Below are 27,855 nucleotides of genomic sequence, written 5' to 3'. Positions count from 1 at the left end.
CTGAGCCAAAACCTCTGTGTGCAGCCTGCAGGGAGCCAGGGAATGGGGTGCAGGGCTCCAGCCATCTCCTAGCGGACCTGGAGCCAGAAGCTGGCTTCACATTGCTGGAATCCAGCCACAAGGGAGAACTCGGAGGAGGTAAGTCCCTGGAGTCCTCTGCTGAGTAGTTTATTGATGTCTTGGTTAACCACTTGTGGTATGAGCCAAGCATGTCTGTGAAACTTACTGCTCCAGAGCTGCCAGTGTAGGTACCTTCTGTCACCAGAGGAGGGAAAGACGGATGGGGGAGAAAGGAAGAGCATATGTTCCTGCTTGTAGTCCTGCTGGTTAGCATGAGGGAGTGGGAGGAATGTGTGTGGTGGAGTGAAGGCATTTTTGACTGTACATTCATTTTTGCCATGAAATGAATGTTTTTTTCCAAGTAAAGAATATAGTGCTTAATGTCTCACACAGCATTGGAGACACAGAAAAACTCAATGTCCTCAAATACCTCAAGAAACTTTTCCTTAAATGTGCAGGGTCTTGACTCCACTCCAGCTGAAAGTACTTGGGCCAGCCCCATTCCACATCTCTGTTGAAATGTCAGCCCTTTGGTGGTGGCTTTTCAAATGAGCCACCAAACTGTAATCAAATGAGCTCCTAGCAAATTTTCCTCTGCAGCCTTTGCAGTCTTGTCCTTGAACATCTAAAAGAAATAGTTTTACAGATGTAGCTTGCACATATTTGCTTGTACCTCGGTCCTCTGGTTAAAAATTGCTAGTGGGTGTGGACAGCCTTGTCATCCTGGATGTTCCTGTCTTCCCCTGGCTCACCTTCACTACTGAATAATCTGCAGCCTTTCATCTGTCAGAAAGGAAGTGTTGTGAAACTCCCTGTGCCATCTCCAAGCTGGCTCCTCAGTTAATGAAAAGGGGAGTGTCTCCATGTTCCTGTGTGTTGACTAAGTAAATCTAGAAATGATCCTTTGGCTATCAATGCATTCCTTAATGGTTTTTATTTTTTGTGTGTGATTATCTGTTGAAGCTTAGCAAATGTTGATATTTAGTGAGGCTAAAAAGGATACCATGTCCTTGTGCTTGTTTTAGTAAATGAAATGATCTTGTGAACAAAAGGATAAATATTGGTTAGAACAATACAGTGCTTTGCTCAAAATAAGCACAAAGGTTGTTCAGGAGATGAGCTAGGCTTGCAAATTCAGCATTCAGCTAACTACAATAATAGATAAATAAAGGTTAAACAATTGTTCTCAGGCACCTGCTCTTCAACTAAAAATGTCATTGAAGATATTTGTGCTTGTCACTGAAGGGAGGAGGTCACTCATGAGTACAGGTAGATGGAACTGAGATGACTGAGGAAGTTATTGCATCCAGCTGTCCTCCCCATTTCTCTCCTGGTGGTCAGCATCTTGCCCAAATGCTGATGAAGCTGATCTTGACCTACAAAGCTCAAAGCACAACCTGAAGTTTACTTTCACATGTCTTTCTGTGTACTGCAGTGCCTGTGGGTAATTCTGCTGGGCTGCCCCAGTGGCAGGGCTGGCAATCTCTGTGAGCAGTAACTGCTCCAGCCATCTTTGAAATGAAGGTATTTATCATAAATTTTGATTTACAGCAGCTGAAGATGTGGTTTTACCTTGTTTGCTTTCTAAAGTCATGTGTGGTTCTGGTGGAGAGGCCACTAGAATTTGGCCACTAGTGCAGGGGAGCCAAACGATTAGATCTGATCTATAGGTAAATAAATTTCCATCAATAACTTGGCCTCTGTTCTGTACTCTGATCTTTTTACAGAGACCACTGACTTTAATAACTGAGGTTCAACCTGTGGATATTTAAGTAAGATCCTGTTGAGTTTCTTCATAGTCACTGCAGCTTTGGAATCTTCCCTCTGGAACCATTCAGTTATTACCAACACTGAGAAAATCATTGTTGCTCTCAAGCAGTAAATGTGTATGAAACACACACACAGTGAATGCTACAAACCCACAGGCTTGTGTGGCTGTTTAGTCCCTTTTGTTTGCCCAGCCAGTGTCCTATCCTGATGGCACATGTGGGCATCTAATAGTTAAGTAACAGACCACCACCAAGGAAACTTCCCATTATATGTCTTTGTGGATACTTTTATCAGAATTTGTCTCTTCTTTGTCACTTTTCATCTTTTAAAAAATTGTGAGTTTTACTGATTAACTTGTTTAATTTACTCACTTTTAGGGACAAACTGTAATCATGAGCTGTAATTTCAATCTAGTTAGCAAACTCTTTCTTCTAAGCAGAAATAAGGAATAAGTACCTAAGGAGAATCATCTGCCTAATATAGCAAGAAAGACACAGGGATGACTTCACTGTGAAACAGAAATATTTTCAGTATAGAAAATACCAGTTGTTGAACTCTGCTCAGTCTATCACAGAAAGACTTAATCAGAAACAAGGGCTCTGAACTGAATGAAAATTTTGCCACTAAAATAGCTTACTTATTTTGTTTCATTCTGGGTTTTATTTGTGTTTTTTGTTTATTTTGTTTTCCTTTGGGTATTTTTAAAATTTTGTTTTAGTCTGGGGTAGAGTCCTGAAGGAAAGTACTGGATCTTACATTTATTGACATTTTCAAATCAGTATGCATTTTTGCAAGGTAAGCTTTGGTTAAACCTAAGCTCTTATCCTCAGCCCAAGAGTGTAGCATGTGGTTTAATGGAGAATGTCATCCAAGATGCTAGGCTTAATCTTTTAATGGGCCTGTGTGGCTTAGATTTATGGAGAAATATTTTCTGTCTTTGTGTTCTTATAAAACTCTCCTCACTGCAGGGTTGGTTGGCAATAGTTTTGTAGTTCCTTTTGCCACAGCTTCTTGTCTTTTTGCTTTGATGCATCTCTTTATATTAGCAAGGATTCTGTCTTCTTGTGCTCACCTTTCGGTTCTTCTGCCCTACTCTGTACTTCAGCTCAAACATTTTATAGCCCAGAAGGGATGAAGGCTACTGAAGTTAAAGTGCATTCAGGACAATGCAATCTTCTTTCTGCTTTGGCTCTTGTACATCCTAAACCTGCACGTGGTGCCCAGATGTTGGCTTACAGATGTCTGTAGCTATTGAAGAAATTCCTACATAGCTCATCAAGTTTTCTATCCAGATCTTTATACTGTGAGGAATCCTTCAGGTTACCACAGTTGTAGGTTACACAATATGTGTGGAGGTTCTGCTATGGCTTGGGTAGGCAATCACTTGGCTGATTACTCACTGGAAAGCAGAATAATTAATAATGCTAAATCAAATATAACCTAATCTAAAGGCGTAGCTGATGATGTGCTTATCAACATACGTTGCTGATTTTTATCAGATGGAAAGTTGTATCTTCGAAGATTAAAGGAAAAAAAGACTTCTTAATACTCAGTGATGAAAGTATTGGTGGCATCAGTGCAATCTGCAGACCTAATGCAATATTATTTTGGAAAATGCATTTGCTGTTTCAGAGTATTAGTGAGCATGCCTGAGGTCTCACTGTTGAACAGAATAAGAGCTCATCCACATCAGCCCTCATCTGGCTTTTGCAGGGCTGTGAAAAACCTCCACAGCAGCGGGGAGCAAAACAGAGGTGCCCGGCTCCCGAGAGGTGCAGGAATCCATCTGGGCAGATGAGGCTCTGTGGTCAGGCCCTGCAATTAGCTGTGATTTGGCAATGGGTAGCAAAAGCAGGAGATGAAGCAGGATTATGGGATACTGATAGCAAGAAATCAGAAAATGAGCTCAAATGTAGGGATCTGAATGTCTGTCTTCCTAAAGCACTCCCTGCCATTGCCTGAGAGAGCTGGAAATAAACGTGTGAGAGCAGTGTGTTACATCAGAGCAGGGGTGGTGTCTCAAACAGAGGCCAAAGTAAAGGCTGTTGATGGAAAAATGGATTTATTAAATGTATATTAGGGAGGAGAAGCTTTTTAAATCAGTGATGTTTAAAAATAATGTAAATAACATTATTTTGAACTCCTGTACATGTACTTTGAACTCCTGATTTGCCAGTGCAAGGAGGAGTAAACAGTAGATTACTAAAATAAAGCAAGATTAAGACAGATTAAGTAGAAGTGCTATTTATAACATTTTCAAAGAATTTCCATTCTTGTGTCCTGTTGAAATGAAGAAACCTGTTCTGTCACTGCATGAAGGTGGAAATTGTGATCAGCTGGAGCTGTGTTTGTTGATGACATTTGTTCGTCTGATTTTTAACTGTGTGATTAACAAAGCTTGAGATGGGAGCAAAGCTTTAATTTTTACAATTTCATTCAGAAATTAAAAGCTTTAAATGACTCAAACTTAAGGGCAATTTGACATATGCTTTGTGCAGTGTCAGATAATGATATTTTTTTCTGGAGGGATGGTTCTTTTATGATTAACATATCAAACATCTCATTCATACTGGAGCATATGACTAAAACACATAGAATTGTGCCAGGGAGGGGCTGGCACAATTTTAGGAAGGAAAACACCAATTTTAGGAAGGAAAAAAGATAGATTAACTGGAACGAAGTCACAGATTTCTAGCTAAAGAAGGTTACAGGCATATGCAATCAAGTATGACATTTGTTGGATTAAAGTATTTGTGAAATGCAAAGGTGGTGAATTTGATTCAGTAGACTTTGATGGTGCAGAGATGCATAGGTCTTTGCATATGCACAGTTCAACTTCAAACCTGACAGCTGAGATCTGACAAGGCACCTTGGATTTTGTCTCCTCTGATTTCATGCCCTTGACTTCATTTTCCCCAAGAAACTTTCCTCATCCACCTTCTCCTGTTAGATAATGCCTGGCCCCACAAACAATTTCCCTGTGCAAGGCAGGGTGCTCGTTCAAAGACTGGTGCAAAATATTTATAACAGCACCTGAAACTTGAAATAATTCACTTATTTTTCCACTTATTTATCCTCATCTCCACCAAGCTGGTTTCGCACTTGGTTTTGAAGTTTGCTTTGTTTAATCCATGTCTCTGTTCAGTCCCTGCTTTTACAATGGACTATGGGAATGCTATGGACTTTTACTATGGTCTATGGGAACACCTCAAGTACACGTGAAAAACAAAGACAGGGTAGAGAAAGGCCATGTAATTTAAGGTCACATAGGAAGCTTGTATTCAACTCCCTGTTCTGCAATAGGTTTTGTAAATTCTGTCCTAGCACTCTATCTATTGGTTAACCTTCTTCTTTGAGCCAACCCTTGATTTCTTTGACTGAGTGCTGCTCAAAAGTGTTGCTTTTATTTGAAATACCTATGAGTGAGCACCCATTTTAATTGAAATGGGAAAAGAAATTCAAGGGTTCTCTCACAATTAATCTTTAAAGTGATTCTCCATTTCCTGAGGCCAAAGGAAGTAGAAAAAACATTAGACTTTTCTGCCTAAAATTTGCTTCTCAAATTCTGTCCTTTTACAGATAAAAGACCCTTTGGTTTTCTTTTCTCTGCCACACAATGAAAAATTTCCTTAAGAAATCCTATGAGTTGGTTTTTTTCTTTTTTTTTTTTACCAGCCCCACATTCTTTTTGTCCTACACACCCTGGATTTAATGTGCAAAGACAGAGACACTTATAAAACCTTGCTTTGGCACAGTAAAAATGGCAAATCACTGCAAAGTGGGCAGTAGATATTTTCTTTATGCAATAGCTGTAAAAGAGGCAAACTGTTATCATCAGCACAAATGATGCAGTTGCCACCCTTGTTTAGACTTCCTGAAGCACAAACCTTTTCACCATCCCCCCTACATTTCTGAGTCGGAGCTCTCTGCAGCAGTTATGGCCTGGCCCTACATTCACTTTTTTCTCAGAGGCTTTTGCAGCAATTCCAGAACAATTTGTGTCAGTGGAAATGTTGTGGTGGGATGAACACAGTGCTCCAGCCAGAGTCAGCACTTGAAGTTATGAGGATCAAAATAATTCTGGGCTTTCTCTGCCACCAGCATAGAGAGGAAAGTGTCATGGGGAGGCAATTCTGACTTTTTCCATCTCCACTAAGTACAGATCAAGTCTTTAGCCTGCATGAGATGGGATGAATCCAAACCTTGCTGCTTCTGTGAGTGCAGTTATTAATCCTGTGTCCATCAGCTAGCTGAGAAGTTCATGAAATGGAAGCAAAGCTCTTTGTATCCCAAGGATTGAAAAGAAAAGTAATTATTCTTCTGTACTTTAACTTATTTTCTAGATTTTAGAACAGGCTTCCTAGCCTTGTTTTCAAAGAAAAAGAGACATATGTTCCAATGTACTGCTTAAGTGTATCCTTATGTCTTATAATGGTGCATTTGGACCCGTTTGCTGACTCTGGTCATAGTGGAAGGGAGCAAAACTGTAAACATAACTAGGTCCTTCTAAGTGTAGTGAAAATTGTTGGTTACATTAAAGAAATTTATCCTGTACATGCCTTCATCTGTGGGAGAAGTAGAGCATTCACCCTGGAGAGGGGTCCTGTAGACACCTCAGACATGGGAAAACTTCACCCACAGCTGTGTCACAAGGTGCAGAAATCAGCTCCAGGAGTACTGGTGTTCATGTTGATATGCTTTGAAGCAAAGGAAGATAAGTGGCATCTCTGTCTCCTGTCCTTAAATACGACTATATGCATCAGGACCTTCAGGTTAGTCTTCTGAGAAGATCTGGGTTTAACAGAATAGCAAGTGAAGGTGATTTGGAGGGGTCCAATCCAAATGTGAATTTCCCAGTTTCCTGTGAATGCTCACCTTGACTTTAAATCCACTGAAACAACCTTGGGTGGCACCAGATCAACACGGGGTCAGGGCAGGCCCCACACGTGGGTGAGCCCTGAGCTGTGTGCATCCTGGCCAGCACAGCTTCAGCAATTTGTTTCCAATTCATTGATGCATATTGATTGAAGAGAAAAATCTGACCTGTGCCCTGCAGAACAGCTGCCTCTGTCTTTCCTACTCTGTTAACTTGTAGCTTTCCTTCTACGGAAATATTTCTCATCTCAACTTTTTCTAAGGGTTGTCCTTCTAAATTGGGCAGGAAAATCCTACATAAGCACTAAACCAGTCATTTTCTGCAGCAAGTTCTGGCACTTTCCTCCAGCCAGAATGAGTATTATTATTTCTTGTTATATTTTCCCTAAGCTTTTCTTGGTTTGTGTTCCCAGATGTAAAAACTCTGTCAAGCTGAGGGAACCCAACAAAACCCTGTTCTGTGGCAAAGGAAGGACTAAATGTTGGCAGTGATGTCCAAGATGGGTTTGATGCAGATGCTTTTAATCTGGTGTTTGGAAGATCCCACAGCAAAAAAAAAAAAAAAAAAAAAAAAAAAAAAAAAAAAAAAAAACAAAAAAAAAAACCACAAAAGGAAAAAATGTCTCTTTAAAGTACATCTAAAAACCTAAGAGCCAAGCAGATATGTGATATAAAAGTTATGAGCCATGGCTGAAACTTTAGAATCTTAAAATTATTTAAAACTCTTGTAAATGTTCAGATTGTAGACTCAAGGATATTTATATTGTGAATTTTGCATCTTCTACAAAGGGAGAATTCTGTTTTAGACATACAGTGGAAAGTCATCTCCTGGTTTAGTAAATCTGTTCCTATTCTGTTGGAGGCAAGTATACAATAAAAATGTATTTAGTAAGCTTACCAAGTTCCACAATAATTCTGTTTATGTATTGGTGTTTTCCTAGAGATTAATTTCTCAGATAGATAGATAGATGCTTTCTTTCAATTTGCAATCTGACTGCATTTATGGCTGGTGTGTACTTGTTTCCCTCTTGAGTCAAAAAAGTCTTTCAGTTTGTCTTTTTTTTACTCCATAGCTGAGACCTACAGTCATAAGGAAAAACAAGTTATATTCCCGACAATCTGTTTTATTGGAATGAGCAAAAAATGTATCTGTTTTCCTGTCCATTCCCATTTTAATTAGCTTTGAAAATGTGTGGCTGGAATTGCACACATATTTTCACTTTTTGGCATGCTGGCTTTAACCCCTCTTCATTTTTTCCTTGAAATGTCACATCTCATAACAGTTTAGGACTGCATTATTCCTCTTCACAATTATATCATAATGGTTACCTATTGTTCTTTGTTGACTGTATACACAAAATATTTTGTTTCTCTTTCCTTATTCATGACAAATACTAGTGGTGTTTATTCCCAGCTGTGGGACCTCACATTTATACTATTGCATTCCAGCCCATCTCCACTCCAATTAATTTGCATTTCTCAAATTTCCTTTTTACCATATTCTTTTGGTTTTTCTCCCAAAACAGCAAATTAAAGTGTGCAAAGCCTTATTTTTTCCAAAAACAGCAAATGAAAGTATGCAAATACTTATTTTTTCATTTCCCATTTTACTCAGTTTAAATAATTTTCAATGTAGCAACTACATGCTAAATATTGTCAGTTGTTCTGGGAGTATCAAAATTGCACCTTCTCGTTGAGCAAGGCTGTTTGTTCTCACAGATAGAGAATATCTGTTTATCTGGACAAGGAAGGAGGAAAGAAAAGGACTTTGGAGCCCTGGCTCGTAGGGCCTCTCCCCATGCAGAGCACCTCAGGCTGCTTTCAAAGGAACTGTAAGAATGTGCCTCTCACTCCAGGCCTTTATCCTGAGATCATGGTGGGTACCTCTACTGGGATTTTTAAGAAAGTATTCTTCATGAGTCCAGAACATAGAATCATAAAATAATTTGGGTTGGAAGAGACTTTTAAAGATTATTTAGTCCAACCCCCTGCCGTCGGGTTGCTCAGAGCCGCATCCAATCTGACCTTATATGTTTCCAGGGGTGGAGTATCTATCAATTCTCTGGGTAACCTGTTCCAGTGCTTTACCCCCTCATTAAAAAAAAAATAAAAAAAAAATCTTCCTTACAGCTTGTCTAAATCAACCCTCCTGCAGTTTAAAATCACTACCCTTTGTCCTATAACAACAGGCCATGCTAAAACATTTGTCCCAAAGATATAAGGATTACTATTGCACAATGGGCTCCCAGTATTGGTCATGCACTGCAATATCATAGTCCCATGCAATTAGCTCTTTTTCTTTCTCTCTCTCCCTATAAATTCTATTCTTGTCATGGCACAGCTGTGTGTAAACATGCACTATGTCTGATGATTGTTTGGTGTCTGTAGCAACGTGTTCCTGCCACATACATAACCTACACAAACATAACCTTGTCACCCTCTGATGCTCTATCACCACTAACTTTCCATAAATCCAGCTATTGCTCATCATATTTTTATGTGATGTTGGGTTTCCTTCACTTCCTTCTTCCCAGATTTGCTCATTTCCAAGCATACATATGCATTGTCCCTACTTTTCTTTGGATTTGTGATACCGCTCTGAACCTGAGACTGCCAGCTAGATGTACAATGTCAAGAGCTGGTGCAACCCCTGGTGTGCTGCCAAAGCTTTTAGGTGTTACTGAGCTACAAAAGAAAAGAGATAACGATGATGTGGGAGGGAAGAAAAATGTATGGTGTGGACAAAATTTCCGTCTTTTTTGTATTAGTCTGAATCTGTGCTAAAAGTAGCAAATATAGAAAGAGTTTTTATGCTTATGTGGGAAATAAACTGAAAACCAGAAATATTTGTGGGTCTGGGTTAGATGGCAAAGTATTGAATGGCTGCAAATGTACCTGGTGTTTAAATGAAGATGGTCCTGATGAATGCTCCCCAGTATCAGCTGCATCAAGTGCATTAACCTCATTATCAGGGGGGATGTTGCAAACATACTGAACCTCTTCTAAAAGCAGCTTCACTTAATAGATAAACCATGTTATTGGAGGAAAAGATCTCTTTTATCACTGACTCCATCCAGCTTCCTGCTGCAGCTGGCAGCTTCCTTTAGATAAATGATGTGATCTGAAGGGATGGGAACCATCTTGCGTCTTTCGAGTAGGAATGAGAGTGTCCTTCTTTCCCAGTGACCTGCAAACCCAAACCACTCAGCAGTGATAGTGTGGGACAATCTGTCCTATTGACCTGGGCTTGGGATTTACATGCGTGGGGTATCTCGGTTGTCTTTAATACTGCACTACCCACAGAAAATATTCTTATCCTTCTTTCTGCTTAATTCAGTCATTCTTTTTCCAATTTCTTCCTGACTTTCCTGCCTGCAACTCCACACAACACAGATAGCTGGTACCACTGTAAAACTGATAGCAGTGAGATCAGGATATAGCTCCTGCAGACCTTTTCTGAGGTTAATATAGGTGTGAACCACAATTTCTGGGAAGTTCTTGAAATAAAGTACACTGTAAACTTCTTAAGTCATCTTCCCGCCTTTTTTCCAAAGGGTTTTGTGGCTGGCAGCCTCCTGTTAATCTGCTCTGTTTGAACCCCAGCAACATACAAGCCAACAAAGGCAATTAAAGTCTGCAGTAATGATCAACTCTGGGAAATGATCGGCATGGATTAAAGCAAATCTAAGGGGTAATTGCTTGGCAACAAGTTCCATAACCCTGAGTGCTAAGTACAGGAGGGGACTTTGAAACCTTGGTAATTACATCAGAAAACCTGTTTGTATAATGAACATTGTTCTTTTAGCTTGATTGAACTGAAAAAAAGTTATTCTTTTAAAGGAATCCAGTATTTTGTTTGGAGGAGATTTTATCTACCTGAGATACTGCTACAACTTTATTGCCAAAATATGTGGGTATATCACAATCTTTGATGTATTGAGCCTTAGATAGGGAAGTGCTGCTCTGCTTTGCTGGTGAGAAGAGCAGGAAAAGGTACAAAGAGGCTTGGCCACACACCTAAATGGGCACAGGAAATTTGTGGAAAGGCTTAATTTGACCCAGGTGGCAAGTCCTGAATATCCAACGTCTGAATTTTCAGTTTTATTTGTGTCTATTTGTGTTGTTATTTTTTCCTGCACTTTTCCTTCTGGTGTGTATGGATGGAAAACCTGTGCTCACCGTTAAACAGCACCGTGATTTATTGCTCTCTTATGCAATGTTTAGTGTGCACCATCAAGGGAGTTGCTCACCAGGGTCACTAACATCATGCTGATAAAGAAAGGCACAGCTTATGCCCTGAGAAGGGAGACAAAGTTTGTATTGAACCAAAAGCAGGAGGCAGAGGTGAGGAGGTGAGGAGGTTGATCCCTGTGCAGATAGCCCAGCCCTCTGATCATTCCCACTTGTTCTCTGCAGAATTCAGAGCTCACTCACAGGCAGGTTGAGGTGGAGTGGCCATTGCCTCTTTTGCCAGGATCAGCTGGACAGGCCCATCACAGGGCAGCAGGAAGGTTTCTGGACAATCATCTTTGTGATATACACATGGCGTCTTAAAAGTGGTTTGGGTTCTTTGTTTCTGTGTTTGTTTTTGTTCTCTTCAGCTGTCTTATACCTAAACTATGGGATAGAAGCAAATAATTTCATCTCTTAAATGTACCCATGCTCTGCCAGCATGGCATTTTTATTTCCTGAGCCACTGGGTACTTGCAAGTAAACTCTTCCTGTGCTTTTCTGGTTCATTTTCAAACAGGTGATTTATGGCTTAGTGTGGTGGATGAGCTGGCATGTCACTATGTGTCATGTGTCGTTAAATCACATTTTTAATAAAGAATTCTCAGGCATATGAATCTTACTTAGCCACACTGACATGAATAATATTTAAAGATATGTACACTCTGTTTCTCAAATTGTTAAGCATGGATTAGAAGAGCTCTCAACTGAGGATTTCAATAAAATATTCCAGTGTGGGAAAGGTTCAGATTAAATAAAGATGTGAAAGTGAACTTCATTATGTTTAGACCACAGTGAAGGTCCTCTAGTGCTGAAGAGCTAAGAACATCTATCAGATCGGGTGAGGTCCGTGATTTTTAGATCTCCACATCAGGAACATCAAATGTAGCCAAGGGAGTTATAATCAAAGCAGTTAATAGAACTGGAAAGATGCAATTAAGAATGGAGGAAACTAATGAGGTAAATTGTGTCACCATCTTCATTAATTTGTTTGTCTAATTCTTTGCTGCGTGTAAAGGCATCTTCAGGTGACCTGCCCAGATACAGACACATACTCTGGTAGATACACATCAGCTTTTGTGAATTCTAGCTCCAGAATTTTGTTTTGTTTCTTTTTTTTCTTCTGTTTGTGGATTTTAAAAATGTTTGTGTCTGTTCAGTACATGTTTAGATGTCTGGGGTGATAATCAGGGACTTGTTGCTTTGGTCACTCAGTGAGTAACAATTTGTGGTGGGTTTTTTTTGTTTGTTTTGGGGTTTTTTTGTTTCTTTGTTTGTTTATTTTACTGATTTGTTGTTTAATTTTATTTGTTTCAATTTTTTTAAACACTTTTCAAACACTGTATTCAGCTTCCCCAGGAGAAGCTGTTCCAGGAAACAATCTACAAACTATTAATTTTCATAATGACAAAATTAACAGCTTGTTTGATGTTTAAGTATCCTTATAGTTTTCCACAGCTCATAATGTATTAAACCCAATGCATGTGAGGAAGGTTCAATATGTATTAGAAATGTTTTAAAGATATAAGGCCACAGTAAGAAGTACTTTCTTTAACAAGTAAAGTATTTTCTATTAGAAGTAAATCTCCACATAAGGAAAATAATTCCTCAAAGATGTTTGGGTGGCATTTTTCATTCTTTTATGATTTCTCATCTGTAGCTCCAAAAAGGAATTTTTTCTTGGTCGGGTGATCTGTTGTAAAGGTTGTGATTGAGCCACCCACCCCAAAAGTTGAACAGGATTCCTGTGATAGCAGGAACAGCAATTGTTCTTGATGTTGTTATGGGTTGGAGTTTTACTGGTTGCATGCCAGCAGCAGGCTGTGTATGGGGAACAGCTAAAGGGTGATACACTTTCTCGTGGAGGAGTTTAAAGATCAGAGAGAGAGAGATCAGACAAAAAAAGAAACCTGATCTTTGCTGAGGGCATGTGCAGATGAGAATTTTTCTTCCAAAATTAACTGATTGCCAGATCATTTGAGTTGATTCATGTATTAGATAAAGGCAACACAGATACTAGTCTAACATTTATTCCAGGACTGAGGGGGGTCTGTGCTACCTTGTGGGAAGGGTAGCTCTAGCTCATTTTACTCTGCAAATGCTCTATTGAGGTTAAGATAGAAGGAAAATCTCCAGTTAGATGATATCCTACAAAGTACTTCTGGGATGTGCTATCCCCCAAAAAATATTTTGCAGACGACACACTACCTACAGTAAAATTTTGTGTTACTTATTATGAAAGTAGCCGCACTCTGCTAAAAAGGGATGTCCTGCTGCTGGTGCCTCCAGCTGTATGATTCCCTTCTGCTCACTCTGTATCTGATGTCAGGTGCTTGTAGCTCCTGGATGAGCAGGCTCAGATCAGACAAGCAGGGGACAGTTTTCCTGAGACCAGGAAGGCAGAGTCTCCTCCTCACAGCCTCAGTCTCTCTGGGTGTGCTGCAGGTGGATGGCAGGAGCACGTTGTCACTTGGAAACGGGGACATCCTGATTTCAGAGAGGATTTGGTGTCAGGTACAGTGCTGGCCACAGAGGTTCAACTCTGTGTCTGTTCTCAGCCAGGGGGTGAGGGCAGCAATTTGTGAGAACTCTGGAAAAGTAACTCCCCTTCTCATGGAGGGGGAAAACCTGTGAAATTCAACCGTACCTGCTTCATTTGGAAATGAGAGGAGGGAAAGAGAAAAGAAAGAAATGGTGGATGTAGATCCGAGCTCTGGAGGCACTTATCCTTGGTCTAAAGTCCTCTGGAGGTGCTTGTCCTTGGTCTAAAATGCTGTGGAACAAGTGAGATCCTTTGCACAGCCGTCTGAGAGGAGGGCAAGTCAATGAGATCCTGGCACACGTCAGCAGGCAGAAAGGCTTGATAGGAATTTGAGATTTTGAGGTGCTGAATCCCTCCTAAAACCACTAACTTCTGGGAAGATAAGGTTGCTCAGCAAATTTTGGCCCAAGGGAAATTTTGTAGAAGAAGCACCATAGGCAAAGCAGCAGAAAATTCCAAAACCAGATGGTGTTTATTGCTTTATAGTGAAGCCAAACAGGAAAGAGGGGGAGAAACTGAGAAGGAATAAGTAGCTTTATCTCAAGTCTTTCATCCAAACAGCTCTTTAAAATATATACTTGGATTTTTTTTTTAAATATATCTCCTTTGGTTTTATTCAATACTTCACTTTTTTTCCCAATTCAGTTTTATTTTAATGTCTCTTTTGCTGATGGAAAAGAGGGAGAGACACTCAGTAATTTTTTTTTTGTTTAGACTGAGCAGGCTAATTGTGTCCTTGGGATTATTGTAGTAACTTTTTCAGACTTAATCTAGGAAAATTTTTCTCCTGTACATGTATATATGACAAACAAAGGTGGCTGAATATCACTTTAGTAAGAATTCCCTACTAATGTACTGTTTCTCCCTCCTTTCCCCATCATGTTATTATTTTGTTAATTTGTGGAATCACTCGACTATTTTGTAGAAACTGTAAAGATTATGATTAAGCATGTAATAAAGACAAATATTTTAAACTGCCTCTCACTGGAAATCTTGGCAACTTTTCTTTCCTTGCTGTCATTAAATACCCAGTGAGTTATAAAGCCAAAATTACACCTCAGCCTTTCACTTTAGCAATTAAAAAATCCTGAGTGAAATTATCTGTGTAAGATTAGAACTTCCTATCTTAAAAAATACAAATATTCACTGCTGTCTAATCTTGTTTCAATATTGTGATTAACATTTGGCCAGTACTTTTGTCTTTCCTGGAAAAATCTATTTATATAATCATTTTGGTAATTTAAGGAATATCAGATTACCTACATCGCATTCAAAGACATAGCATGAGGAATGATGTTTTTCTGTTTGAAAATTTTGGGGAAATAAAACCCATAAAATTTCTGTTGATACATTAAGTTTTGCCTGAAAGTCTTCCTCTTTTGTTTTCTCTCTTCTATCTTAATTACAGACTGGTGAGCCTCACTTCTAGAAATGACCCCATTTCTTCCTCCATTGCAGATCATCAAAAATGATCTGGTAATATAAGATTTCTGTTTGGTGAGTAACCATTAGTCATCTCAGAAATACCAGCGAATTAATCAGATAGAATCCGCATTTCCAGTTCTTGACTTGTGTGAGGATGAGCAATGTCAAGTTATAACTCTTGACTTAACATGGTCAACTGCACGTTGACCAAACACAAGATCAAGAAATTGACATCATCAGCTGTTTTTTCAGAGGGTTGTGTGAATTGAATTGGTGATTTTAAGTGAAGTTGCTGAGACACCACAGAACCGGTAAGTTTTAGTCAACTTAAAAGAAAATTAAAGGAATATTTTTCCCTTTACTGACTTAGCAATAAGAGGCATAAAAATGTAACTGAAATAATCCTAGGATAGCCTGCTAGCAATATTGATGTGGAATTCTGTATTTATAGAGGTGTAATATATAGACATTTATTGAAGACTGGCAAGATTTTTAACCACAGACATAGATCATGTCAGAATACCCAAACTGCAAGAAAATAATGATGCTTGTGACAGGTATCTGAAAGTGGTCATCAGCAAAGCCAAGACAGCATCAGAGCTGTGATCTTAACTTTTCAGTTTTACTTTATTTCTCAGGCAAATTGGGGGAACATTAAAGTTAGTGGACCTGCCCCAGTGATAGATTTGCCACATAGAGCACAAGAACTGAATACATTGTCACTTATTAGTCCAACTTGTGTCTCAGTTTTAGAAAGACAGGCATAAGAATGTGCATTAACTCCATTCTTGGATTAAATTATCAAGATAAATTTAAAAGAACTGTTAAATCTATTGTTTTCAAACTCTATGTTTTCTATTACTGAGATTTGTAACCACCAATTAGAAATTAAAAAAAAAGGAATCTTTTCTCCTCAGGTTGATGCAAAGCTGTCACTTGCAATTCAGGGAGATAGGATTAGTTTATTTATTTACAGACATACAACCAGTTAATTAAAATTTATCTTATCTCCATTTTAATAACAGCTGTGGTTCTGCAGTCTGTGTTTATGATTAGGTGTGAACATTCAGCAATTCTAGAATCAGAGAACAATTGGAATGGATGCCTTTGGGCTGGGCTGCTGATTTGAAATATCTTGAAAATGAGTTGCAATATTACCTTGCAAAATTATAATTTAAAAGCTTTGCAATGGCATATGCTTGTGCAGTGTTATAAAGAGAGGTGTAACAAGCTTTAACATTTATTTAATTAGAGGGAGAACCCACATTTTCTAGAAAAAAGGTTTTCTGTCAATTTCTTTTCATAAATAAATATGATTTTGATTATATTTTCTATTTTGGATATATAAGAGATTAAAGGAAATATCCTTATTTTTAAATAGACAAAATTGCAACACACAAATGTGAAATTTCACACTTCATGTTATAACATGTTTAGTGTTCAGAAATCCAAAATAAGAGATTGGAAACTTGGGCTTGAAAAGTCAACTCATAGAATAAGTTACTGCCTTTTTGAGAATTTGAGACCCTTTTTATAGCTTTATTCTCTAGCTACTTTCTGATATCATGAAGGTAACAAGAGGGAAGTCTGTGTATGAAATGTTCCTTTCCAATGGCAGATTCCCCAGTCTGCACCATTCCCTGGACAGAATCACTTGGACAATCAAATCAAGAGCAAGGATCCTGTGAACAGGTCAGCAAACTCCTTGAGAATGGTTGGAAATGTCCTACCATGCTTGATGAAATTGGCTTAAACTTTGGTTTCAGGTGCCTTTTCATTTCTGTGAAAGGTGGGTGTCCCTCCCCTTCTCTAGGTTGCAGCCTCAAGATTCATGTTTGGACTTGATGATCTCAAAGATCCTTTTCAACCTAAGGTTCTGTGATTGCTCTGTCTCACTGACTTTGGTCCTTGAGTCTTCTTCCTGTGGATTCACTAATCCTGCAGAAACTACTGTCTGATCTTTTCCTCCCAAGCTACAGCATAGTTTGTGCTGGGTTAGTGAAGTGAATTGGTGAAAGGAGTGGCTCAAAGACATCAGAGCCAACCAAGATAAGAACAGGAGAAGGACAAGTGGCATAGGGAGGAGAGGGAAGGTGGGAGAGGGAGGAGAACCACAGTGTCACACCAAGATGTTGACAGTGAGTTGTCAGGTTGGCTCACCCCAGCTCATGGGACTGCACCCTAAAACCGCTTCTCTGAACATTTTTCCTCGAGTCTTCTCCTTACACTTTTCACTTCTCATATCAAAGTATCATTTTTTTTTTTTTTCTGTGTGGTCCTCGACAGTGTCTTAATTCCATGTACTAGCAGCACCAGAAAAAGACACCAGGAAATGCCATGCAAAGTTTCAGTGGTAAAGCACTAAAATGCCTGAGGAAAAAATTGAGATTTTACAAGAACTGGAGAGAATAGTAGAGTTAAAATATATTTATCACTCTCTAGTTGTATTTTAAAACCAGAGAAATCATCCAACAGCAGCTTGGATTTTAGCAGCTCATATCTTGCCTGCACTGGAGGAAACCTGGTGAAGAGGGGGATGGTTAATCTGTATTAAGGGAATGCTGTTATTAATGAATATCTTAGAATCCTCCTGGGCAACTGAGAAGATAACACCTTCACAAGGGAGATGGAAAAGTGGAGTGAGCATCGGCAACATTGACAGATGAAATTCACAACTTAATCTGTTATTTGGCTAAACTGAGATGGTAGGTTGCAAATTGTGGTGTCTGCTGAGTGGTTCTGTCTCCATGACAGAGATGGTATTTGCTGCTGGCTGGAAAGGTGGGAAGCCAAGGGAATTGTCTCTACAGCTGGCAAGGCAGCTGATTTGGCTGAACTTGTCTGCTGAAGTTCTAAACAAAAGAAGACCTAGACAACCAGTGTCATGCAGTTTTCAAAAATGTATTTATCATTTTAATGGAAAAAAAACATAGGGCGGGAGGTCAAGATCACTTTCATGAAAGCTGTAAGCAGCTTTTTCTTCAGTAGGCTTTGGTTTCATTAATTCAAGGTGTTTACATTTTGCCATAGAGCACGTACTCTCCAAACAGAATATGTACAAACTGCTTCAGACATGATGCTTGCAACAGATCAGGACATAATGGTGTGAGAGGCTATCCTTCCATCAAATACGGTTTTAAAGTAAGCTATTTACATTTTTTCCAATGGTCTGTGAATCAAAATCTGGTTATTTATAGCATCTCAGCTGAAGGTCAGTGACTTCTATAAATGAGTTGGCTGATTGACATTAGATACAACTGATTTTAAGATCAAATAGCCTACACAAAAATGTGGAAATATCTTGTGTGGGCACTTAAAAATTAATTTACCCCTATTTGCATTCAAAGTCAATTTTAGGTCATTAGTATGAAGTGAAACTGATTCAAATAAAAAGGTTAAAAATAAGATATTTACTTAAATCACTGTAGGTTCAGCTTTAAACCAGGCCTCGGATGAAAGGCACAGCAGCAATGTATTGCACTTACAGAAAAAAATATTGTGTTGATTATTTTATTATTCATCTTTAGCACAAACCTACCCTAAGAGTGTCAAATATAAGAAATTCATCCTTTCTCTCGTATAGGTCCCCCACTATAAAAAAGAAGCAAGCAGATTTAGTGTTTCACTGGCAATAAGTCAAATGCTGCTAAAGACATAAGTCAGTGCCATTTGACACAACTGATAGCTTCCACTTGAGTAAAATTCATAAATGTTACCAGCATGAGATCTGAACAGATTTTTAATCTCTGGAGCCAGTGGCAGGGCAGTATGGGGAAAACAAGGGTTATTTTCAGTCTTATGTTTGTCTGATGAATAAGAAGGACCTTTTTGAATTCTTTGCCTGAGAGCTAGCCTGATATTTATCCATCTATCATTGTCTGTTTTTCCTGTGCATTCCTGTTTTATTCAATTGTGAGTTGCTCTGTCTTTTTTAAAAAGGACTTGTGTGTTTGGGTGAGTAGCCACACTTAATATTGTAGTTCTCTTCTTTCGGAGATGGAGATTGTAATTGCTTATTGATGGCCTATTTGTATGCTAATGTTGCTCAATAAAAAAAGCGAAAGCATAATTAACACTCCTGTTTCACCAAAACAGAAAGGGAAAAAGGAAAGCTTGGAAAGGTCAGTGGATTTCACATGATAAATTACTAAATAGTGGAAGACGCAAAATCCTACATCCTACAAAGTAATGCTTTCACTATTTATTAGCTATAATTTATTACAAATGCTGACTATACTTACTTTTCGGTAACTATTTTCTGTATACAATGTATTTAGATATTATGACCCTGTGGTTGGTGGTGTAATGTACTGCAGCCTGCCAGTTTTCAGATGTAGTGGCTTTCAAGGGAACAGCACCTCTGTTTATTCTCCTATATCTCATTAAGGTGCAATTCACTAAATGCAGGCAGAGCTGGCTGGCTCTTGGTGCAGAAGCACAAGTCAGGCCGAGGTTCAGATCCCTCTGCAAACACTCAGGGAGCAGCAACCTGCAGCCCCCAGGGCAGAACAAGCAACACATTTACCACTGGAGTCAGTAAGTGCTGGCAGAACAGGCTCCTTGCATACTTGGAAAGAAAGGAAAATTTAAAGCCCAGAGCCCTGTGATACAGTTTGGTTTGTTGGATTTTTGGGTTATGCTGTTAGACACAGAATGAAAAAGAAACTTTTGGGCCGAGGGGCAAATGTGAAGGTGGTCGAACAGTGACCCTGCCTTGTTTTCCTGGTGCCTTGGCTGTAAGACGAAGCAAACTGAGCTGCCTTACCTGAGGTGAATGAAAGTGTAGCCTGGTGACTGGGGCTGTGAGGACCAGGTGTGATGTGAGGGTGGTTATCTCTGCTTGGACAGGAGGGCACCCGCAGCTCGCTGAGCAGCCACAGCATGATTGCATTCAGCCATATGGCTGAGCCTCCAGATACTGTCCATGCTTTACTGCTAAAACTACATCAAACTTCTAATGGGAAGGAGAAAAAAAATCCAAATTATGACCTGAATGGTTATACATAACTTTTAAATGTAATGTTTTGTAATGGAGATAACAGTGCCCTAACACCACCGTCCATGGCTTCCTATTAGCATAAAACACATTTTTAGAATTAACACTCAGAAGTTATTGAATTGTAAAACTACTTCTTCAGGACAATTTTATTTTGTTTTGTTTTATCTGCAGAAGACAGAACATAGGACTTCTTTGAGTATATTACAAAATACATTTCTTGCATTTAGTGTTTTCATGTTGCTCATGGAAAGCAGCAGTTGCATAGCCATGAGCAAGTCATAGAGTTTAAAACTGAATAAAAGACTATTCCAGGAAAAATATTTTATTTCCTAGGAAAATTAAGGATAACAGTAAATTAATTAGAATATATGCCCATATATAAAAAAAAAAAACAAACAAACCAGCAAATCCAAACTCAAAGTGCAGCAAAGTCAAAGATTGCTTTAAATTTGCTTTCCCTTGTGTGATTGAGGTCATGGAAATGATATTTTGTTATGATTCAGAGGCACTACTGTGTGTTAACTGCATGTGGAAATTCAATTTATATCCTACCTTCTCTGCTAGTGTTAATAAAAATATTTCTTTAGTAGTTAATGGAGTTGTTTAGTAAGCATCGGTGAGAATTTGTTCAACACCACAGCATGTGACCTTTGTTTCTGGGAAAATAAATCTAATAATGTTTGTGTGTTACTGTACATAATCATCCTCAGTTAGTGGAACTTCATATTGTTTATTCTTGGCATTCTCTGACAAAAGGTAAATGATGAGGTTTAGGATTTTAGTCTAGGCATAAGGAACACTTATGTTGAGTCAAGGAACACTTGTATGAAATAATTGACTTTGTTTATATCCATCTGCAATTTATCCACAAAAACAGCACTGAAAGGTGACATTTGTCTCACAAGTTTCTTATTCATTTCTCTGCTCTGAATTCAACTTTCATGCAGCTCAAGTGCATGACACATGTAGATGAATATTTATTATAGATGATGAAGTGTCCTTTTGACAGTATAATATACTTCACTATAAAAATAAACAGACTGTGCACAAGGCTGTCTGATTTGACTGGTGGCACAGATAGTACCTCACTTATCTAGTGCTTTTCATCACAAGATCTCAACACCATTTACTGAAGAGAGAAGTATCATTATCCTTCCTTGGCAATTTCACATCCTTATGTGCATTTAGCAGTGCTTGAAGATACTGAGACCTCAAAAGTTTCTCTTACAACATCTAGAGTATTCTTACTCAAAATTATATTTAATTTATTTGTATTATTTTAAAATATAGGAAACATTGTGACACTGTAGAAACAGATGCAGGTCTGTATTTTGATATTCCCAGGGGTAAATACAAGTTTCTACTCAGGCTGTGTTTGATTCTTCAAGAAATATTGTACTGCCAATAACATAAATTAAATTTTTCTTACCAACAATTTGCTATCTTATTTGAAATCATGTCTGGAATGTTGATGGAGAAAATTTGCTAAGTTTAGTATTTAGTTTAACTCTGCTGTAATACATGACTGCAAAGGAAGGCCAAAACACCCAAACTCATATCACATCCAACAAAATGAAAGGTTATATCAATACAAAATTTTGCTAGAAAGAAATTAATTAAATATAAATCCAGACTTCACCCCAAAGAAGAGAATGAAATAGAAATTGAGCTTTAAAGAAGCATGTTTATGACAAGAAGCTGAACAAATTTGCTAAGAGATTTATATGTGTTTTATGCTCTTTTGTCTTTGTTGCTTACTCAGGACCACATTATCTGAGACATCTACTCCATGAATTATATCCTGCAAAAATGTAACCTGCTGATAGGAAATTGGTATGCAGAAAGCCTGAGGGCCAACCCATCTATTCAGAAGTCTAATGTGAGGTATCTGGCTTTAAAATGCAGTGCTCTTAATGTTAAACCTGCTCTTTTCTGAAACAAATTGGTAGAGAGTGTGCCTGGTGAGTGACTTGACACTTACCACCACCTGCTGTAAATAGTGTTTTCTGATGTCTGCATGGGATGTGTGGGTGAAAAAGGTAAGGAAAGTAAAATTCTGGATGGGACTTTTGGGATGCAAGTCTCCTTGCTTGCTGATGAAAAAGTCATAGAGCCGAGATCACCCTCGTGGAGTGAACTTGGCAAGGCAGGTGGTGATTTCCACAGGAGGGGAGAACTGGCTTGGAAAATTGTGCCATGGCAGTTGTGTTTGCTGGTGAAAAACAAAAGAATCATATTCAGAGCCATTGGATATGTTTTAGTTTTTAGACAAAGAAGGACAAGCAATGACGTCTTTCCTCAGTATCTCACTGAAAACCGGAGATGTTGGTCTTAGCATGTCGGTGACACATTGCAAATCTTAAAAATAGAAAATATGTGTTTGGTTCTGGTAAATACATTCCAGCTGAGTCACTTATTACCATGGTAGACTTTTACCCATTCTGGTTATCTTCATGGCATGGAAGCCACACGTTAGGGATCTCTCTGGTGAGGAAATTTTAAAGAAAGGGAAGAAGCGTAAGTAATGCAGTTCTATTCAAGCTGGACCAAGTAATATTTCAATACAAATACTGCACTCTACACCTTTAAGAGTTTCCCTTTAAGCATCTCTGAATTTTCAGTAGAGATGCTACATTTTCTGAAACAGCTGAACTGCTTGATCCTCAGGAATTGCAGCGCGATTAGATGATGCTATTCCCTGTCTCCCTATGCCTGGAGGACAGAGTTAACCTTTGAATTTGTCCATGCCTGAGCTTTAATAAAAACGTTTGTGAAGTTGATGCATTTGAATAGATTTTATCCAGTGAGTAGTAAGGAGCCTGTGTTAGTGGTGCACATGAAATGTCACACTAAAGCCAAGCCTCTCTTGAGCTCCAGGATTGACACAGACATGTACTTCTCAGGCCAGCATTTTATCAAGCTTAAAAATCCCAGTGCTCTCCTAGTATTTGTTTCTGCAGCACTATAGCACTGTGTACAGTGACAAACAGAATGATGCCGTGTTGGTCCATTTACCTCTGGAATGAAATCAAATTAAAATATCTTCATCATTCATGGCCAATTTAGCTCCAAAAAATGAATATAAACCAACACAATGAAATGAAAAAATTTACTAATCTAAGTGATTGCATTAGGGCAAATTACAGCCTTCAGGTGTTAACAGATTTGTTTTTGAAGTAGACTCCTATTTTTAGTGGTTGCTGAAAGACCCACATCTAAGGATAGCTGAAACACAAACACTTCATGATGAATTAAATTATTTATAGTATATCTCTGAGTATATATTTTTTTCAGTTCTGTTTTTCTCACAGTCAAACGGTTTGATAAAGAAATGAAATATCTCCTGAATTTCAGTTTGGGTTCTCACTGCCGCTTTCTGTTTAAAGTGTCAGCTCTTCAGGAACAGATTTTCTCTCTACTATGCCAAACACAATGAGGTCCTTGACCTGGAAAGGCAGACCTTTGGGAACTTACCCCGATACAAGTAAGTGTTAGTAGTAACCTAGTGACACCCTAGGGTGCAGAATGTGCTTCGAGGTCCTGATTTACCAACAAGGACGCTGTGAGAGGGCTCTGGTCACACTTGTGCATTCAGGCAAGTGGCACCATGGCTTGTCTCATCACAGCCAGCCTGCTCAGAGAGTGAAGCTGTCTCCTGTGCATGACAATTTTTTCTCATAAGGTCTATTTTCTGAAAATGTAGGAAAAGATGGGTGAAAGTCCTGTTCTATTTTGCTTTCCATTATTCCTTCTTAATTCCAATGCTTGTCAGCTGAAAAGATGGAGCTCATTTGCTGATGTATATATGATGTATATATTTTTCCTTTATCTTTCCAGCATTTTTCACACCCCCAAAAATTACATCCCAGAGAACTTACATGCGTGCCTCTCACTTAAGCTCCATGCTGATCTTCCTCCCCTTCTCCTTCTTCTGCAAACGGGAACAGAGATTTTGAAGGCTGGGGGTCTTAACTGGTGCTGTTAAGCAAACTCCTCAATGGCAGCAAGGAAACTGAATCTAACAGAGATACAAACAGTGCTCTCTGCTGTACACTGAAACATCATGCAATAACTATCACTGCTGTGTGTTTATGCTTCCTGTGATTTTTCACAATTTTATCTCATATAATGCTGTGTTATGCTTTAAAATTATATTATTATTATCAATAGTAGTCTATATAGTATATCCTAGAAAAGAAAGAAAAAGGAAAGTTGAAAACAGCAGAAATTATACTCACCATTTTACTTCCAATCTGTTTGATCCTAAAATGCCTGGAAAAATCTTACATCAGGAGGAAGAACTTGGAAAGAGGTAGATAAGGTACTTTCTAGTTTCCAGTTGTAACGTATAGCCTCCAAACTCTTTAAAGTTTTTATCTCATTTGAATGCCTAATCACATTTGAAATCAGAGTGCTGTTTGCTGTGATCCACTAAGGAATGCTACTGTGGCACAATGCAAACTCTGGCACTTTCCAAAGCTGTCAGAGAGGCAAAAGGACTGGAACAACCACAACTTGAATATTAATCTGTGATAGGAGAGAAAATGCAATAGGTTAAGCTGTGGCCACTTTTTGGATTTTGACACAAACATATACAACCCTGTGCAGGTGTATGTCATGGAATGCAGTATTTGGAGGGTTTTAGTCACTTGTATCTCCTGCTTTCCCCGTTTTTCTGCTCCGGCACAGGTGTTCATACAAGAATACAGAAAATTGTGTCTTTCCTTTCTTGTGATAGATGTGTTTTTCTCTTATTCTCTCCCCAGAAAGCATCAGGAGTTAGGTGTCAAGAAATTAACTTCTTGTAGCAAAGCTGGGCTCTGTCTGTTCCTCCACTCAGCAAGCAGAAGGGGAAATTCCATCAATGTCGGTAATGCTTTGCCTAGATTTCAGTGGATCTGTACAAGGAATAAGCACTGCTCACTGTATCTGTCAGTAGAGATTTATTGTGTTTGTCTTGAAGGTGTCAAGTACCAGAGAGGCTTTAGAAGAGAAAATGACCATGTGTGTTTGCTGAGCAGCTCCTGCAAAAGCATGGAGAGGGTGAGGGTGCTGGGAAGGACTACACTGACATGGAACAGGGAGTCAGGAGATGTTCTGCTTCCAGGTCTTCAGGTGATCCTGGATCTCATCTCTAATCTCTCATCTGGCTAGGTGCTCAGTTTTCTGGTGTCTTGTCATGTGTATGTCCAAGATTGAGCAGAGGTGGTCTGGAACATGACGAGGCAGTGCCACCATAACAAAGAAATGAGGACCAGAAGTGCTGGAGCAGTTCGGAACAATATGTCATTATTTTCAGTCTGGAAATTCCTGAGGTAAAAATCTTCAGGCTGCAGGACTGCTCAGAGAAGGCATTCCCATATGCACAATTTGTCCTCTCTTTTTTTCTTCTACCTGTTCTTAGCCCCTGCCAGGAACTGGATCTAGGACTCCACAGACTTCTAGTCTAACCTAGTGTAGCTGTTTTTATGTTCTTGTGTTTTGTTATGTTAAATCTCTCTATTTTCAAAATGTACTGGAGAGGAGGAGGTACTTTAAAGTCCAATCATTCTTCCTAGGTTACAGGAGACCCAGGGGAGAGTCAGGGGTTTAACAAGTAGATATTGACTTAACACAGACAATGAAGTCAGCAATATTCCTTACAAGACGTACTTATTAGTTGCATAAACCTTATTATCTTTCAACTAAATAGTTTTATATCTAATTTACTATCTAATAAAGAGAAAGCATGAAAACCAGTAGTTACTCAGTATGCTGCTTATGATACCCTGCTTTTATTTATACTATAGATTATTACTCAAGTTTGTCATTTGTCATAGGCAAAAAAGGAAAGATAAAGTTGTTGCTTCAGCTTTGTTGTATTTCAAAAAGAAAGCAGATTGTGGCAAATTCTTCATTATTTAGTTAATTGAGAAAAAGGGCGATTTGGCAACACATGATGGACAGAGGGGAACCTTAACAGAAACAGGCCCTATCCTGAGTTAATGTGATGTCATCCTGATTATGGAGTTGAGAATTTTGGGTGTAAAAGAGAAGAACTTGTTTCACAGAGAGACACTTTGTATTCTGACATCACAGTCTTTCTTCTGATGTCAGTGTAGGGTCTATAGACTTCCCTTGGAGTGCAGACCAAGTTCCACACTCAAGCTTGAAACCCCTGTCCTCACAGTGCACACTCTGGTACACTTGCTCACAGGGGGAATAACTAGAGTGGTGCTGGCTCAACTGAGCTACCAGGGTGCCATCCTGTGATATCAGAGAGTTCGTGCCAAGTGGGGAAGTGGGATGGGCTTCTTTCTTCCAGTGCTGCATGCATGCAGCAAATAATTTCGGAGCTTTTAGGCAGCTAATTGCTAATGTTCTTTAGCTGGCAATATTAATGCAGAGTGTAGGTCAGGGAACACGCTGTACCCTAGTTTGCTAGTCCACCTTCCCCTGCCTGAGGCTCCTCTCTGAAAAGATCAGGTTTCCTCATGCCCAGAATCTTACTCACTTGGGGCGCTCAGACAAGCGCAACGCGTCACTGTGTACCCCGGAGTCACTTAAGCTGCTGACTGCCACTAGACACTCTACACCTCCCCAGCTTGGTGAGAATTAGCAGCAGAAATGAGTGCTTATATCCTGCTGTTTTCTGCAAGACATGGCATTTTGGTTTAAAACAGCTCCTACTAAATCTGCTATGTTTTACATGTAAACAGGTGCATTTCCCAGTGGTTTTACTCTGGGAGCAGCAAATTCTACCAGAAGGGAGGAGAAGACAGTTGGATATTTTTTATTTCTTGCATTGCCATGACGGGATTCCTGAGAAATAATTTTGGGGATTAAACTTCCTGGAAAAGGAGTGTCCTTTAAATATATGTGTGGATGGTATGAGGAGGTACTTACATGACTTCAGTTCTTCCATTATTTGTCTTTCGAATTACTGGCCTTATAATCTTATTATCTGTGGGTCCTGTGTTATTTTATTTCCTTATGAAAAAGGAACATAAAGAGAAAGGTGCTAATATCTCATGACCTAATTTAGCTGGAGCCATGCTCTTCTTTAGCATCACAATGGCTACGTCAGTGGAGAATTCCCAGGCCTAGTGATTTGTCACTCCTATATTTAGATTCCCAGTCATACTTATGTATATTGCACAAAACCAGTCCCACATCAGCTTTCACAGCAGTCTAGGGGAATTGCTCTCTATTCTGCTCAAGCCTTTTATCCTATAAGGAAAAAAAAAGACAAGGGAACACTGAAACTCACATAATTTTTATTTGTTGTTGATTCACCTTTCTGATAGTAGTAGGTTGTGCACACTATCACTTTCTTCCAAAATAAAAACCAGCTGGATTTGACATTCCTGATCAGGTTTAGGAGTCAGCTAGGAGCCAAGTTTCGCTCTTCTTGGTATTATGCAACACTCCTACAGAGCCCTCAAGCAGAACATTAGAAGCCTACACAACCTTAAGCTGAAAACTAGAGGTGTTTGTACAATGAGGCAGCAATTTTGAAGATTATGCCCTTGAACATCAGTGCTTCTTTGTGGATGGGTCAGAAAGTTTTCATGTACTTTTTCCCAGTACTGCAAGCCAGCTGGATGCAAGCCAGATCCTGTCTGGAAGCATCGTAGTATTAGCCTGGGCTAAAAATTCCTCTCTAGTGACAAGGCATCTCACTCGGGCTCGGTGCCGCGTTGTTGCAACTGGACTCAAGCATGTCTGTTTTCACATGCACGGGGCAGAGGCAAGATGGAGGTGTCTGCCCTGACCACCTGTGTCTTCTTCACTTTCTTCTGAGGGTTCTGCCCCGCACTGACTTTATTTGTGCCTTCTGGCTCGTACAGAATTACATCCGGACAACCTGGACTGAAGAATTCTGGCAGTGGGATTGTCCTTTCTGATAATTAGATAAAAAGAACAGCTCTGTCTTCATTGTTTCTTCTCTGTTGATAACTCAGACCCCAGAGTA

General features: G+C 39.1%; 1 long non-coding RNA gene across 2 annotated transcripts; it reads left to right on the top strand.

Annotated features, from left to right (window-relative positions):
- On the top strand, nt 1-25,481 carry LOC135290003 (uncharacterized). Of its 2 annotated transcripts, XR_010352766.1 has the most exons (7): nt 1-138; nt 14,886-14,974; nt 16,521-16,594; nt 17,933-18,043; nt 21,664-21,785; nt 23,288-23,385; nt 24,668-25,481. It is a non-coding gene; the product is annotated as an uncharacterized LOC135290003 (long non-coding RNA). The 2 variants fall into 2 exon arrangements; XR_010352764.1 differs by lacking the exon at nt 17,933-18,043.
- Nucleotides 25,482-27,855: the final 2,374 nt, after the last annotated feature.

The sequence above is a fragment of the Passer domesticus genome, chromosome 1 (assembly GCF_036417665.1).
Source record: "Passer domesticus isolate bPasDom1 chromosome 1, bPasDom1.hap1, whole genome shotgun sequence".
Lineage (NCBI taxonomy): Eukaryota > Metazoa > Chordata > Aves > Passeriformes > Passeridae > Passer > Passer domesticus.
The sequence above is the reverse complement of the archived record's forward strand: the minus strand, read 5'-3'. Positions and strand labels throughout refer to the sequence as shown.